Here is a 15,153-nt window from a genome sequence, read left to right on the forward strand (position 1 = left end):
TTCATCTGGTGCTCTAATGAGTGCCATATTTCGTGACATTACTCTCCTTTCGTTTTTAGATTGTGTTTTTAGATTTAGATTTGTAGATTTTCGATTTTTCGATTTTTTAGATCACCCTTCTAAATAACTCTCCCTTTTTGCGCATATTTGTTTCCTTTGCTAAGTGACAAGTAGTAGCCGGCGCCGCCATAAAGGCTCCAATCCCTTCTATTATTCATTTCAATGAAAGAAAACAGATGCCGGCAAATGTGGACAGAGTTTACATCACTGATCAAGACAGCTGGTCAATGGCAAACAGTCTTCCCGAATGAAATTATTAGTGAATTCAGCTCCCAGTTTCTTAGTCTGCCCATCTCTCTTCGAGCAAAACCAGCACTCACAAAAAGTTCTTACGCTAGAGAATTGTTTGTAAGAGTATATCCCAGCTAATTTTAAAAATTGAATTAATTAATTAAATTATGGGGTTTTACGTGCCACAACCACTTTCTGATTATGAGGCACGCCGTAGTGGAGGACTCCGGAAATTTCGACCACCTGGGGTTCTTTAACGTGCACCTAAATCTAAGTACACGGGTGTTTTCGCATTTCGCCCCCATCGAAATGCGGCCGCCGTGGCCGGGATTCGATCCCGCGACCTCGTGCTCAGCAGCACAACACCATAGCCACTGAGCAACCACGGCGGGTCAGCTAATTTTGATGCTCGATATGTTATCATCGAAGGCGGCCAGCCAAAGTAAAAAATATAATAAAATACTCTAAAAAAAGAAGCTTTTTAAATTAGACCCCCCTTCATTCTTCGTTCAAGTGGCAGCCGTTCATATGATCAATTAATTCATCAGATTTACCTCAAATTATTGAGTAATTGACGGTGTGGCAATGGCGTGGTACGCTGTGCCAATTAAAGGACTGTTAATAAATCATGGACGAAAGAACCGCGCTTATAGTACTTAACCTTTTTTCGTGTTTCTATTTTCCTGCTTTTTTTCGTCAATATATCCGGCGAATAGAAGTTCACCTATTTAACTTCATTTCTTTTAGAAAGTTCGCCTCGATTTCTAAGGAAGAAATAGCAGTAAAAGAAGAGAAACTTAAGCCGTCTTATGCGTACCCATTGCTCCCCAGACCTGAACATTGCTGAAAGCATCCCCGGCAACGAACTCTCCAGCACTTTTCACTCGCAGATAACTACGGACAGGTGCGATAAGTAGAGTTTCGAAAAGTCCCGAATTCAGCGGCAATGTCCCGACTTGACACAGTCTGGACGGCAAAATGTCCGGACTAAAGTTTTTTTTTTTTTTCTACTGAATAACTGTCAATAAACCAAATTTCTTTTTTATAGTACCCGACTGCTCGGTTGCACATTCTTTTCTTTTGTCTTTTGTTGCATTGTCATAAACGTAAAGGCAGTTTCGATGTTGTCGTGGTTCTAGTTCGCCGTAGGCCCAAACCGTTCATAGTATATGTCTATCAGTTCTGTATTGGTAGCTGTGCAAGCCAGGCTACTGCGCTTTTAAATTTATTTTGTAAATCCCGACATGATAGGGCCAAGGAATATGCGGATCCCACGCACTGTGGGAATCGATGTAAGCGAAGCTTTGTATGCTGTTTGCTTTGATTGACGATAATTGGCGGTGATGTTGGCGGCGAATGTGTAATTTCTCCATCGTTTAGTCCAATACGAGAGTGTTGAGTTGATACTAAACGTTACCTTGCGTGTACCGCTGCTGCTTGTTTGTGTAGTCCACAAAACACACAGGGAGACGTGTTTGCTTTAGGTGTTGTTGTGCGTCATTGTTCATAATCTCTGAGAGGCTTGAGAATTGTCATTGCCTCACATGGCACATCGCGTCGTGGCAGGAGTGTGCAGAAGAAACTTTCCTCAACAACGGCTAGACAGCAAGGAAACTGCTCTGGCGCGTTCGCCTGCTGGAAAGGAGCGTTCGGACGTTTGACACGCGGGCGCGGCAGCGCAACGTGCTTCACCACCACCGCTACCAGCAGAGACAGCACCTCCAAGCGCTTTCTTCAGGCTATGGGCGATTATAATGTTTACGCTATCACATCGAAGCACGCAACCTCCACAGCCTGGCACCTGCACGTACGCTGCCGCGGTGGCGCCGGCTGGATGGATGGATGGATGGATGGATGGATGGATGGATGGATGGATGGATGGATGGATGGATGGATGGACGGACGGACGGACGGACGGACGGACGGACGGATGGTGTGAGCGTCCCCTTCGGAACAGGGGCGGTGGGCTGCGCCCCCAAGCTCTTCTTACTATACTGGTTAACGTCCTACCTAATTAAATAAACACGAACAATGTCCATCACCAAACTTCCTGAACCCCTGTTGGGAATTTTGTTTTGTACGGCTTCGTCGTTTGTCGTTTTCCTAGTTTTCTTCCACCAATCTTCCAATCGCATCTTATTAATCTCTGTTACAGACATGTCTGCTTTCTCCCTGGTCTCGTTGAACACAAGTGCTTCAAGGAGGCCAGAGGTGCCTAAATCGACCGCTGGGCAGATATCTTCACATTTTGATAAAATGTGATCCATAGTTTCCCTAGCTTTACTGCAGCAAGGCAGCAAGCACATGCGTCTTGTTCCTTGTTGTATCTCGCTTTGTAAGTACGTGTTCTAAGGCATCCTGATCTCGCTTCTAAAAGTAAAGACCTTCCGTTTGAGTAATAATATCTTTTTTCTTGCCTGATTTCGTTTTTTTTCTCTTAAGTCGTTACTCATAGCAGGTTTCTTTTGCATTGCCGCCACCCATGAGATTGTCTCAGCCTCTCTGACTTTCCGCTTGATGTTCTTTGTTGCCATGCTGCTCAACCTACCGGTCGCATACTTGCTAGTAAGTTTCCCAGTTCTTTTCCTCCACTGTGAATCAATGTTCTTCCTGTACAAATATCTGAACAATCTCGCAGCCCATTTACTTTCTTCCATATTCCTCAGTCGTTCTTCATAATTAATCTTACTGTGAGCTTCCCTCACTTCAAAACTCGTCCAGCCCATATCATCCTGTACAGCTTCATTTGTAGTCTTCCCGTGAGTGCCCAATGCGAGGCGTCCTGCTGATCTTCGGTTGTCATCGAGTCATGATTGTACCCCTGATTTCAAGCAAACAACTGCATATTCAAATTTAGGTCCTGAAACCATTACATCTTTCCACATACACTGGAGCAACTGGTACGCATTGTAGTCCCATAGCGCTCTGTTTAATTATGACCGCATTTCTCTTCCCCTTTACGATGTTGTTTTTTCCGGTGTTTCCATACATTTATTGCCTTCGTTTACCCATATACAAAGGTATTTATATCCTTTTATCCGAGTTATTTCCTGACCGTGTACTGACGCTGACTGTTTACTGTTTTCGTCGAATACCATAACATCTGATTTCTTAACGCTAAATTTCAGACCTAAATTCTGGCCTACTTGTCCACAGATATTAATTAGACTTTGCATATCACTTTGCTCGTTAGCTAGCAACACAATGTCGTCCGCATAAAACAAACCTGGAAGCTGCTGCTCTACTATTGTACCCGCCTGTTTGTATGAAAGATTAAACTCGATATTGCTTCGCCCTAGCACCTTTTCCATCTTTACTATGTACATCATAAACAACAGCGGGGATAGAGGGCACCCCTCTCTCAGTCCCTTGATATCAACTTGCTCCTCGCTCCTCATCCCTTCCTATTCAACGTAAACTGTATTTTCTAGGTAAATCTCTCTCAAAACTTGCATACAGTCGTTACCTATGCCTTGCCCTTCCAGAATACCCACAATAACTTACGGTTTACGTTGTCATAGGCTCCAGTAATGTCTGAAAAAGTCACACATAGCGCTCTCCTTTCTTCTCTGGATATGCGCGGAGGCGAGCGCCATCTGGGGGTGTTGCAAGAAATCCAGCGGCGCGTGCGAGCTAGACCACAATAGAAGCAGCAGCGCCCGAAAATTGGGGCGAAGAGACAAAGAAAGCTTCACTTTAAAAAAAAAAAAAAAACGTGTGCGTGGCTCGTGGCACTGACAGGGTCGGTCGTCGCCTTTGCGCGATGTGACGAGGACAGACAACCGAGCGCTAAAACGGCATGCTACAAAAATAATAAGAAATAAATAAACATACGTGATATAGTAGTAGTAGTAGTAGTACTAGTAGTAGTAGTAGTAGTAGTAGTAGTAGTAGTAGTAGTAGTAGTAGTAGTAGTAGTAGTAGTAGTAGTGGCAGTAGTGGTAGAAGTAGTAGTAGTAGCAGCAGCAGCAGTGGCAGAGGTAATATTAGCAGCAGTAGTTGTAGTAGTAGTAGTAATAGTAGTAGGGGCAGTAGAAATAGTAGTGGCAATAGTAATAGTAGTAATTAGGTGCAGTAGAAGTAGTAGGAGCAGTAGTAGTAGTAGTAATAGTAGTATGGACAGTAGTAGTAGTAGTAATAGTAGTATGGGCAGTAGTAGTAGTAGTAGTAGTAGTAGTAGTAGTAGTAGTAGTAGTAGTAGTAGTAGTAGTAGTAGTAGTGGGTCGGGAGCAACGGCATTTATCTGCGTTTGCGCCAAATATTCATGGACGGATGTTCACAACATGCTCGCCATGTTGCAGTCGTGCCATGGACAAGAAGTCTTCTGCTGTGCACACGAGCTTCGAAAGCGATAGCTGCGTAAACCATCTTGTACACACACATTATGAGTCGTCTTCGAAGACAACAGACATACCGAAGATGGAAACTACGACGATGGCACGACGACGACAAAGACGACCCGAGCGCGTCACATCGAAGCTGTTCTCAGACTGCGACGTCAGAAGTGGTTTAAATAAGTGCTGCATCGGGAATCAGCTGGCTTCGGTTACAACGCAGATCATCAACGCAGTGGTTTACGATTACAGCGAACAGCTCATAAAGGTAATCGCTGTCGAAGGTGCGAAAGGACAAAGAAGGGCACCGGCCTTAGCGAAGAGTGGAAAATATACAAACGCATCTTCGGGGCAGGAAGATGAGAGTGAGCCCTTCAAGGCGCAGACGGGACGACAGTGGTTCACCGGCAGTTTTCGACCAAGTAGCGGCGTTGTATGTTTAGAGACACGGGCTGTCAAATGGTAACTGCTGCATCCTCTTCGAAAAGAATGTTCGTTCATTTTCGCGCTTTACTTTACCCAGGCGAACGCAGTTTATTTTAACGAGGTGCGCATTTTTCCGTGGCGGACGAGGAAGGGTGGACAAGCATTGTATTGGGCGGCGCTCAACTTTGTAAAGGCTCTGAGCTAGCGGAGGAAGGGTCAAGATATCCGCACTGCCGCTTTTCGCCAGGTTCGACATTTCAAATCGCGAAGACACGATTCGAACTATCGTGTAGGCTGTGTGTTTTGGCGTGGATGGTCCGGTGTTGCGTCGTCCTTTATAACGTTTCGTCTCCGTCTACTATAAGTTCTTGGACGAAGCAGCATGGTTTGGTCGAAGACCGGCATACATTAGGTGTATTTCTTTTTTTTTTTTTTGCATGTATCAGTGAAGCTTGAGGGTGTACGGGAAATCGCGTCGGGTGGTGCCATTTTCTTTTTGTGTCTCCGTGGAGACTAGTTGGTGAATGCTTTGAGTCTGAAAGTGCAGCCTGCAGTTATTTTGTATACTTCCTTAAAGGGCACCTCTTTAGAGACTTCGGCTATTTCGGCATTCAAGAACTTGCTTAGCTATATAGCTGGTCAGGTATAAGTATGCCGAAGTCGCTGGAGTTCTCCCAGAGGTTCGCCGGGAGACGGTTCCCTCCGCGACGTGATGCAAGAAGATAACATTAGTGTTGTCATTTATTTATTGTCATACTCTCAAGGCCCGGAGGCATTACAGAGAGGAGTGGTGATTATTACAAACAAATTCGTTAACAATATTCTTGAAGTTTGTGGTGTCAGAAATGGCAGTGATGGAGGCAGGGAGGCGGTTCCAGTCATACGTCGTTCTTGGTAAAAAGGAATCAAAATAAACGTTGGTGCGACAACTTGGAACTTCAACTTTAGAACGATGATCCGTGCGTGACGATATGTATGATGGCGGGGACATTAGTTCATCCTTAAGTGTTTCGTTAGTGTAATAAATCTTATGAAAAAGGCATAGTCGAAAGTATTTACGACGTAACTCTAGGTTAGGCATCGTCGTCATCGTCGTCGCATCAACGGCGGTGGAGGATTTTCAGCGAGCTGTGCCACCACGACCTCGGGAGAGCTCTCGCTTTTCCCAGAGGTTGGCGCACTCGCGACCAGAGGCCGGCTGGGTCGTTTATCTCGCCGTAATCGGCGCCACTGTCCTTCCAAAAAATTTGCCGCGACGACGGCGATAGCGCAACTAAATGGTGGTCTGGGTTGCGTACTACGCGCACATACCGCACTCGCGGAAGAGTGTCCTATACCCACACGTTGGTAGAGAAGGGCACACGGCGAGTGAGTGCCCTTCGATTTTTTAGAATCGCGCGCGTCGTCTCAATCGGCGCGCACCAATGCCGACCATCGCCATTGCTGCGAGGCCGTCAAGTGGCGAGGGAGAAGGAGCGCCAAGCAACATCCCGAGCCGGAAACACGAGGGCGAAAGTGCGGAGAGTGAGAAATTGAGTGAGTGAGAGGGAGCAGCAGGAGGCTTGCTGCTGCTGCTGCTGCTGGCTGCGTTACCGTACGCGCGGGGGTTTCGTTTTTATCGGGCTCGTTTAGCGGCTCTCCGGCGGACGGAGGGTCCTTTCCCATATTGCCGACCTTCGACAGCGTGCGCGTTTGCGCACGCCTCCAGAGCAAGAATCGGTTGCGCTGTCGGAGAGACCTGCGCCTGGAAAAACTTGAGGAGTCAATGCCAGACAAGAGGCGTTCGCCGGGAATTCAAGAGCAGCGGCTGCGAGACTTAGGGCTGCGAGACAGTTTCCTTCATTTGTTCGTGGAGTACGCGGCGCACAGCCGCAGTAGACGACAGCATCGCCGTCCGGACGCAGCTGCAGGCAGGGAGAACGTGAGTGTCGCTTCCTCGATCACCTCCCCGCCCCCCTCCCTTTATTTTTATTTTTTAAATCATTTTTACGTAACAGCTGCGTCCGTTGTCGTCGCATGCGCGACGGAAATAACGGGCCTTCGCTGCGTATTGTGTTTTGCGAATTGTGTGTTGCGCTAGAGCAGCTGTTCTCGTCGAAATCAAAGTAGTAGAAAAACCATACTGGCAGCATCATACCAGATATGAAAGAGATATTAAAGACCACCGCGGCAGCAGGCTAGGGCATTTATTTCGGCGCTCGTGGTATGGGACAGCAGCTAGTGTGGGAAAATAATTTGACTCGTTATTGCCTTATTGGAGTCCGAGTGGTTCTCAGAAACGTTTCCGAAGTAAAAACGCTATTGCTGCAAATTCCTGGCCGAACCCAGCGTGTCGGTTCGCGTGGGCGGGGCGCGGCGCATGGCAACAGACGAATAAATTAAGTGTCACTCTGAGCGGTCATTGTGCTTGGCAATGCGCTAAACTAAAGCGCTCCCAATGCATAAGCATTCATATGGTTACGTAAAGAGAAAACTGTCCGTGCGTCTGTCCGTCTGTCCTTGGCGTAAGACGATGACTTTCAACATAGAGCCAGTTACCTGTGGAAGACGACGACGAACGGGCGAGCAGTGGCACGAGCGCGTCTCTGTGATCACGTGACGCGCGCAATCGGGCGCGCACTAGGCACACCTTTAGCAAAGCCAGAATTGTGGCGCAACCGTGGCTTCGGATCGGAACGCCATCAGCGCAACTTAATAGTTCGGTGTCGCAACCGCGCTTCTCCGTTTTACGTTTCTTTCACGGCCATTCTCGCAATAATGCCAAACACAGCAGAGCGCGACCACTCAACACACCACCTCGTTACTGCGAAATGCTTACGCGTCATTCAGACAACTTCCCTGAGGAGAGTCCACGTGCAATTTTCTTATTGAGAATGCACTATGTGCCCCATTACGCGAAAATCCGCCGACGTGACCGGAACGTGGTGCCTAAAAATGGCCGACGGCTTAGAGAACAAACGCGTGAAAGAATGCTCGGACTGACGTCAAATTTCTGAGGGAGGTTCCTGTAAACAAAGTAAATCAATGGCTTTGAAAATAAATTTTCGTGTCTGAGTGGGAAATGAAGCCGGGCCTCCGGGGTGTGAGACGAGCACGCTTCTCCTACACCGCGGCGGCTCCACGGTTCAGCCTGACTAAAGGTGAACCTACAGCGCGCGCGCTCACGAGCTCGTTGATGCGTGTAATGAGCGCGTTCATGACGTTGCGAGGTCTACGAACGGTATAATGTTTTCCCATTCCCACACGTAAGCAGTCCTAAGTGTCTCTGCGGATTTTTTTTTTTTTCCTGCGTATCATAGAGCGAATATTTTTAAGCGGAGTCCCGAGCTGCCGCTGTTGGAGATCGGTCGGGCGTTCGTTCATTTTGTTGGCAACATAAAGATAGGCGGGTTTAACCGATGTTTAGTGCTCACATTCGTTAAACATCTGACGCATGCAAGAAACCCACTTTGCCTTCGAAATTCTAAAGCTCATTTTCTTTTTTTTCTCGCCTTCATTTGCCGCGCAAGCTCTCTACAACTGGGATAATCGCACACTTCCATAAAGTGATACCTGGGTCCGCATTCGCAAAAAAAAAGAAGTTCCCGCGCAAGAAATACTCGTAAGAACATGCGAGCGGATCGTCGAGCATATCAGCGAAAGTAGTCGGCCAATTCGCCAAACAACATTACCGAATGAAAATCGGTTTAATACGGCTTCTGGGCGTTTCCTCAAGCATGCCTTTTTCTACAGAAAGAAATGATCAACTAAATTATTATTATTATTATTATTATTATTATTATTATTATTATTATTATTATTATTATTATTATTATTATTATTATTATTATTATTATTATTATTATTTGTCAGCGAGCCATTGCTCGTGCTCAGAGTCGTCAGCTTGGTCAATTTCTAACATTCCGAGTGCGTAGCGCAAACGTCCTTAAAACGTGCATGAAAAAAAAAAAGCGTTTCAGCTAAGCAGTTTCTTAAAAATGTCTTTTTGGGCGTTTCGTGACGACCTTCAGTTAAAGGACAATTCCTTTTTTATTGTCACATTTTGGGGACGGATATCGGTGATGCTTGTCTTAGGGCTTCCTCCACTGCTCGGCTTAAGTTTCGCAATTGCAACGCGCATTCTACAGTGAATATTTAACGAGCTAACTAGTGAATTTCTATTTAATTATAGCTATCTGCGCAGTGTGATTTAGCGGCTAAGCAAAGTCCGCCTCTGTAGGTAGTCAACCTGAAGCGACCAAATAGCGCTACACACTCCATGCATTTTATTTTTTTGGTCTATCGGAAAAAAAAAACACCCGGTATAGTCCACAATGTTTTCGAAAGAACGATTTGCGAGTTTATATGAATATATTTTTAATATGGGCCCCTAGTTCTACTTCTTTAAAGAGATATACGAAAGCCTGTAAATAAAAAAAAGAAAGAAATGAAGAATGAAGTTTAGAATGCTGGCCCCGGATTCACAAAAACGTTTTTACGCTATAGAGCTGTTCGTGAAAGCAGATGCCTTTCAGTCTCGATGTTGGACTTATCGTTGGCGAAGGCGACCATGCAGCCGCTCACAATAGAGCACTTGCGAACGAAGAGCACTGTGATTTTGGCCCCATGGCTACACCGTATAACAAAGGCAGATATCATAACGAACAGCGGCGCAGGGTCACATCAATGCAGTCGCCATACTCGCATTTTCATCGAATTTTCACTGGCAGGCTTACAAATGAGCCAAAGCGTTGCATTGCTAATGAACCACGAAGCCACTGCACTGTTGTCTTCAACATTTAGATACTGCCTGGGGAATTGCCTTCGTGAAGAAGGAAAAAAACAAAGACAAAAAAATGAAATGGCCCGCCAGGACGACCATTTCAATAGAGGAAAAGTGGAAAAGACTCGTTCTATGCATGCGAGGTCACATACTTGCTTCAAGAACATCAACAAGCTTCGACAGAATACTACTGGCAGCGCTTGCCAAGTCTTGCTACGGAAGTCGGAAAGAGAGGGCGGCGCATATCTAATATGTAAACATGGAAGCTGGCCAATGATGACACACGCTCAGACACACTAGGTCAGGGTGCCTGTGCTGTCACAATGATAGACACACGACGGTCTGTCAATCTACCGCTACATCAGATGACGCATTACGTTGAGCACTCGCCAATTTAGATATTCGACACAGCAACGCTCTTGCTTGGAGAGCGCTGAACCTGTTTGAACGATATGTGTTGCATTTATACGAACGAAATTCTAATGGCCGTTTGAACGAATGTGTTTTGATTTAGAACCCATAGCTTTTTTTTTCAATATCACAAGCAATCTGCTAAATAAATTTTAATAAGCATCAACTTTACAATCTTTTCAGAAACAAGTCATCAGAATTTTTTGTACTGAATTTGTTTAGGGACGTATTCAAAACGTTGAAAAAGTGATATATTACGCTGCACTCTGAAATATACCTATAACTGGTGAATTGTAACCTCGTAAAACTTGGATAAACAATGTAACCGTTACACCGAAACTGCAAAATAAAATATTTTATTCTGTCGGTTATATATATATATATATATATATATATATATATATATATATATATATATATATATATATATATATATATATATATATATATATATGCTCTGAGCTTACGAAATTGCGATGTGTATTTTTCGTGCGAAGTCGCCTTGGTGTGCCATCCTTTTTTTCATTCAGCAATCTTCTTAAATCCGGCAATCTTACTAAAAACACCGGCTGCAAGACGTTAGGCGTCGGCTGCTTTTGCATAAATGTTAACGAAAGCATTCGCATTTCATTAGCGTACGGCCAAAAAAAAAAAACCAAGACGTAACACTGAAAGTAAACGTTCAAGGTCATTTCCCTCTGCTAAAGTATCAGGGGCCGAATTCACAAAGCTTTTCGTTCGTAAATGTTGTTTTTAATTGACTGATCGCCTTCGCTAATGATGTGTCCTACATCACTATTGGCTGGCACGAACGCTTTTAGCGTAAGAACGTTTTGTGAATACGGGCCCGGGATCCTTATTCCCGAAAAGCCTTTACGCTAGAGTTGTTCCTAAGAGAAAATTGCAGCCAATCCTGATGCCAGACATATTATTAGCCAAGGCGGCCAGCCAATGACAAAAAACACGGCCGATAAACCGTTGCGAATACGAAGTTTTTCGTTCGTAAGTTCCGTTCGTTATTGGTCGGCCGTCTTCGCCTCTATTGTCTGGCACCACGATTATTTGACTTCACCTCTTAAGAAAAGCTTAAGCGTAATAACTTTTTCGCGAATACGAACCCAGCTTCCTACATGGTAATGTCTCGCTTTTTATAACCGTGATGAGAAGGTCAGCAAAATAGTAGAACCTCTTATCCCCATTTTCACTACCTCGGAGACCACCTGCGAGAGGCTTAAAAAGTGGGACGCTGCTTGAACTTCTTCACAGTGCCTCCGTAGTGTTCGCGCTGTAAATGTCACTACCACTGGACTACGCTTACGAACACAAGCACGTGATTAAAACCAGGGAAAACAGAATGCAGACAGAATAGAGAACAGGAACACATATAGACACAGCACGATGCCATGTGATAATCGTTAGAAATGAGGTGGCAGACAGACTAGCCATCGCAGCATGCACATTAAGAGGAAGCTTTAGCTCGGGTGCTCCTATCTAAATATATGTAAAAGAAGAATTCGTTTTTATCGGCAACCACTGCACCAAATTTGACGAGGTTTGTTGCATTTAAAAGGAAAACTTATAATCTAGTGACTGTCTTTTTCGAATTTTTGAGTTAGGTCGTCAATATTTTATTGAAAATTGGCAGAAATTGAAAATTTTCAAAAAACGAAACTATCAAGTTTACAACTCTATAACTCAACAACGAAAAATGATAATACAATTTTGTGAATTGCATCTAATAGTAAATCTAAAGCGGACAAAATTGATGTGTTACACGACTATAAAAAATTTAGTAATAGGAAAATACAACTCTTGCGGAACCCCAGTAACCAACGTAACAAATTCACGTAAGATGAAAAATGACATATCGAATTTGTCCGCTTTGAATGATCTAATGGATGCCGTTTACAGAACCGCGATATCAGTTTTTGATACAGAGCTATCAATTTGGAAACATCGCGCTTCTATTTTTTTCAGACGGTCAAATATTTGAAAATCTTTTTAAGAAAACTTTCAAATGCAACAAATTTCATTAGAATCGGTCCAGGGGTTATCTCATAAAAAACGTTTTTGCGTTTTACATGTATTTGAATAGGCCACGTCGGAGTTGGGCCCGAGCTAAAGCTTCCTCTTAAGTACCCTGACGCCCGTGACAGTGTCTGCACCAGAGGCCAAGAATTCTCTTTGCGCCCTACGGTGCACTCCTTGCAGTGACATGCGGTTCGACGAACATGCAAAGTCTTCACTCCTATACGGAGTTGACCCATTTCTTCGGTTTTCACCGAACCAAAAAAAAAATTTACGGCACGTTTGACACGCTCCTCCGTTGTCTACTTGGAAGCGACCTAGACGCCTCACTTCTTGTGCCGCGCCAAAAGACAAAACATTGTAGTTAGCGTGATCACTCCGACGCTTCGGTGGTGCAGATTATCATAGAATGTTCTCAATATGACGAACAGCGAACTCGCTTGCGTGACCGTTTTGAACATCTTTGACAGACGTCCTATCCCAGTGAGCAAAGTGCTCAGACCGTGGTCATGCCCCAGTAAGGAAGGGCGTGCCGTTAGTGCCCTTCACGATTTTTTAGTGGAGGGTAATCTTATAGACTGCCTATAAATGACATTACTGTTTTCTCTTCTCCATGTTGGGCTTCTTTTTTGCCGAGCTGATCTCGCGGTGATGTTGACCTTGCGTATGTGTAAAGAGACTTGTGCGGACTTCTTCATTCCTGTGTAATTGGTGACCATCCTGTAGTTTCTGGACTGTGCTTTCGGTGCTGGTACCCGTAGAGAAATTATATGTGCACTTGTGTTCCTGTATCTGTCGAGCTTTTTGATATTTTCTTCTTTCTATTCTTTTTTTTCTTACAATGTGTTGCTTGAGGTACGAGATTGAGATCTTGAAATAGCTGGTTCTTACGTAGCCTACATGCCCATGTTTATACATCTAAAAAAAGAAAACACGAGCGATGTCTATATGTTGCTCTTCTCTCAGCGTTCTATTGCTTCAGTTTTCAATTATGAAGTTACCAACTGGCGCAGTTCTTCGTGTTAACAACGCTAACACGACGCGCGTCACCATCCAAGTCGTGTTTCCTCGTGTTTACGCCCGCCTTCCAGCTTGCAGTCACCTCAGTAGTATGCCGCAAGGACTGTTGAAGGAGTTAAGCCTTCTCTCGGTCTGCAGCCTCCACTTATAGGCACGCGCAAGGAATATGGAGGACTCCCCGATAGCCGACGATTTTCGAGGAAATAAGACCTGGCATCCTGCCGTATAGGAATACAGATGGGGCAACACTGGACGATCGAGACGACGACGGCGAAGATGCCCTCCGCGACGTTTTATTATTATTATTATTTTATTTATTTTTGTCTCGCGCACGCGCATATGCCCCGCGGCGTGCACGTGAACCGCGACGCGATCACTGACGCCGTTTCTCCTTCGGATAGAAAAGAAAAAGGAAAAAGGCGGCGAAAGGCACCCGAGCAGACCTTGGACAAGGTCGACCGCTTCCCCCATTGAAACAAGCAGCGGCGCAACGTCGAAGGACACTCACAAACAATTGTAAAACCGATCATAGCCGCCCGGAGCGAGGTTACGTCGGTCGCCGTCTGAAAAGTAAACAACAACCATTTTTAGCTGAATCACAGACGCGGCAAAATGCGTTCAATGTCGCCTCACGGCCTACCGGACCTGTTCTGACTTCGCATATGACCGCTCTCTCGATCAGCAGAGAGACCTGGCGAGACCTGGAACACAGTGCCCTTGCATTGCCCTACATGTTAATCTAGGTTTTGATGACTACCGGTGGCTCTCCCGTGCCTAGTCCTGCCGTTTTGCGAACGCACTGCTTCGATTGCGATCGCGTTCTAGATCTCAAAGCAGCTAACCTTGACGCGCAATTTCTCTGGGCTTTTGCCGCCTGTCCAATTGGAACATTGTGGATATATTTTTCTTCTTTGCTTTTGTCTTGGTGGGGGGGGGGGGGGGGGTCAAATATTGGAGGACGTTTCTATTGTATTGCGATCAACCACGCAGCGTTGATGACTTTTTGCTGCCAAAAAAGAGGCCGTTGATGTTCTAAGCCGGCGAAAGTGGCAAGTTGAATGGCGAAACGAAGACATTGTGGAGTGTAGCGAGAGTGATCCACAAAGAAATGACAAGTAATAGGCAGTTGGAGGTTTGTCTTGCTGGTGTTGTGATCGGCCGCTAGCCCCGCGACAATCGCCGGTCACGGATACCGCGATAATGGGGAACGGGCCGACGGCGTCGTCAAAACCATTCTCCACTGGGGTGATATATGGCCACCAGTGGAGCACCTCTGTCAGGAGAGGTTTGGGCAATTAGCGAGGCAACTGTCCTTCACCTGCCACCCGCCCAAACTCGCACGTGCACGCCGGAGACGGGGTCAGTGTGCTATCCTCCCTCCCCTGTTCGTGCCCCGTAATGTGCGTGTGTTTTGGATAAAGCTGCTTTCGGAGGGGAAGGGCAACGATTGGTGGGACCTGATGTCATCCGTCTCCTGACGCCGGATTGGGGGAAGGCGACTGAACAATGAGAACGAAGGGGATAAAAAGAGCGACGGACGTCTGGCGTGATCGGCGGCTACAACTTCCTCATGAACTTATGTTTCAGTACTTCTTTGAAACTTTTGTAATTGTGTAATATAAGCTTGTGTGTAAGACGCCTTGGATATCGGGCCCAGCCCCACGTTCTCTTACTCCTCCACGATGAAAGGACAAACCACATCTTGGAACCCCGAGTCGCAACACCAGCGAAAGTCTAGAGAGCCAGAGAGCTCTTCTCGGTTAAGCCCAGCGAAACACAGCTAGAGACTAGTGGCGTCCTGTACTAAGGTGCCCATCCACCAACCAAAGCACATAAGAGAAATAAACTTTATACTACTACTACTACTACCCAACTATGGGC

At 45.6% G+C, this 15,153-nt stretch overlaps 1 protein-coding gene across 1 annotated transcript in view; it reads left to right on the forward strand.

The window, feature by feature from the left end:
• Window positions 1-6,663: 6,663 nt before the first annotated feature.
• Window positions 6,664-15,153, forward strand: part of LOC126537107 (flavin-containing monooxygenase 5-like) — a 36,214-nt gene continuing 27,724 nt past the window's right edge. The window contains exon 1 of the mRNA XM_050184250.3: window positions 6,664-6,972. The gene's annotated coding sequence lies outside the window, so the exon portion shown is untranslated. The remainder of the gene's footprint in view (window positions 6,973-15,153) is intronic.

This window comes from Dermacentor andersoni, chromosome 4 (assembly GCF_023375885.2).
Source record: "Dermacentor andersoni chromosome 4, qqDerAnde1_hic_scaffold, whole genome shotgun sequence".
NCBI classification, from domain to species: Eukaryota; Metazoa; Arthropoda; class Arachnida; order Ixodida; family Ixodidae; genus Dermacentor; species Dermacentor andersoni.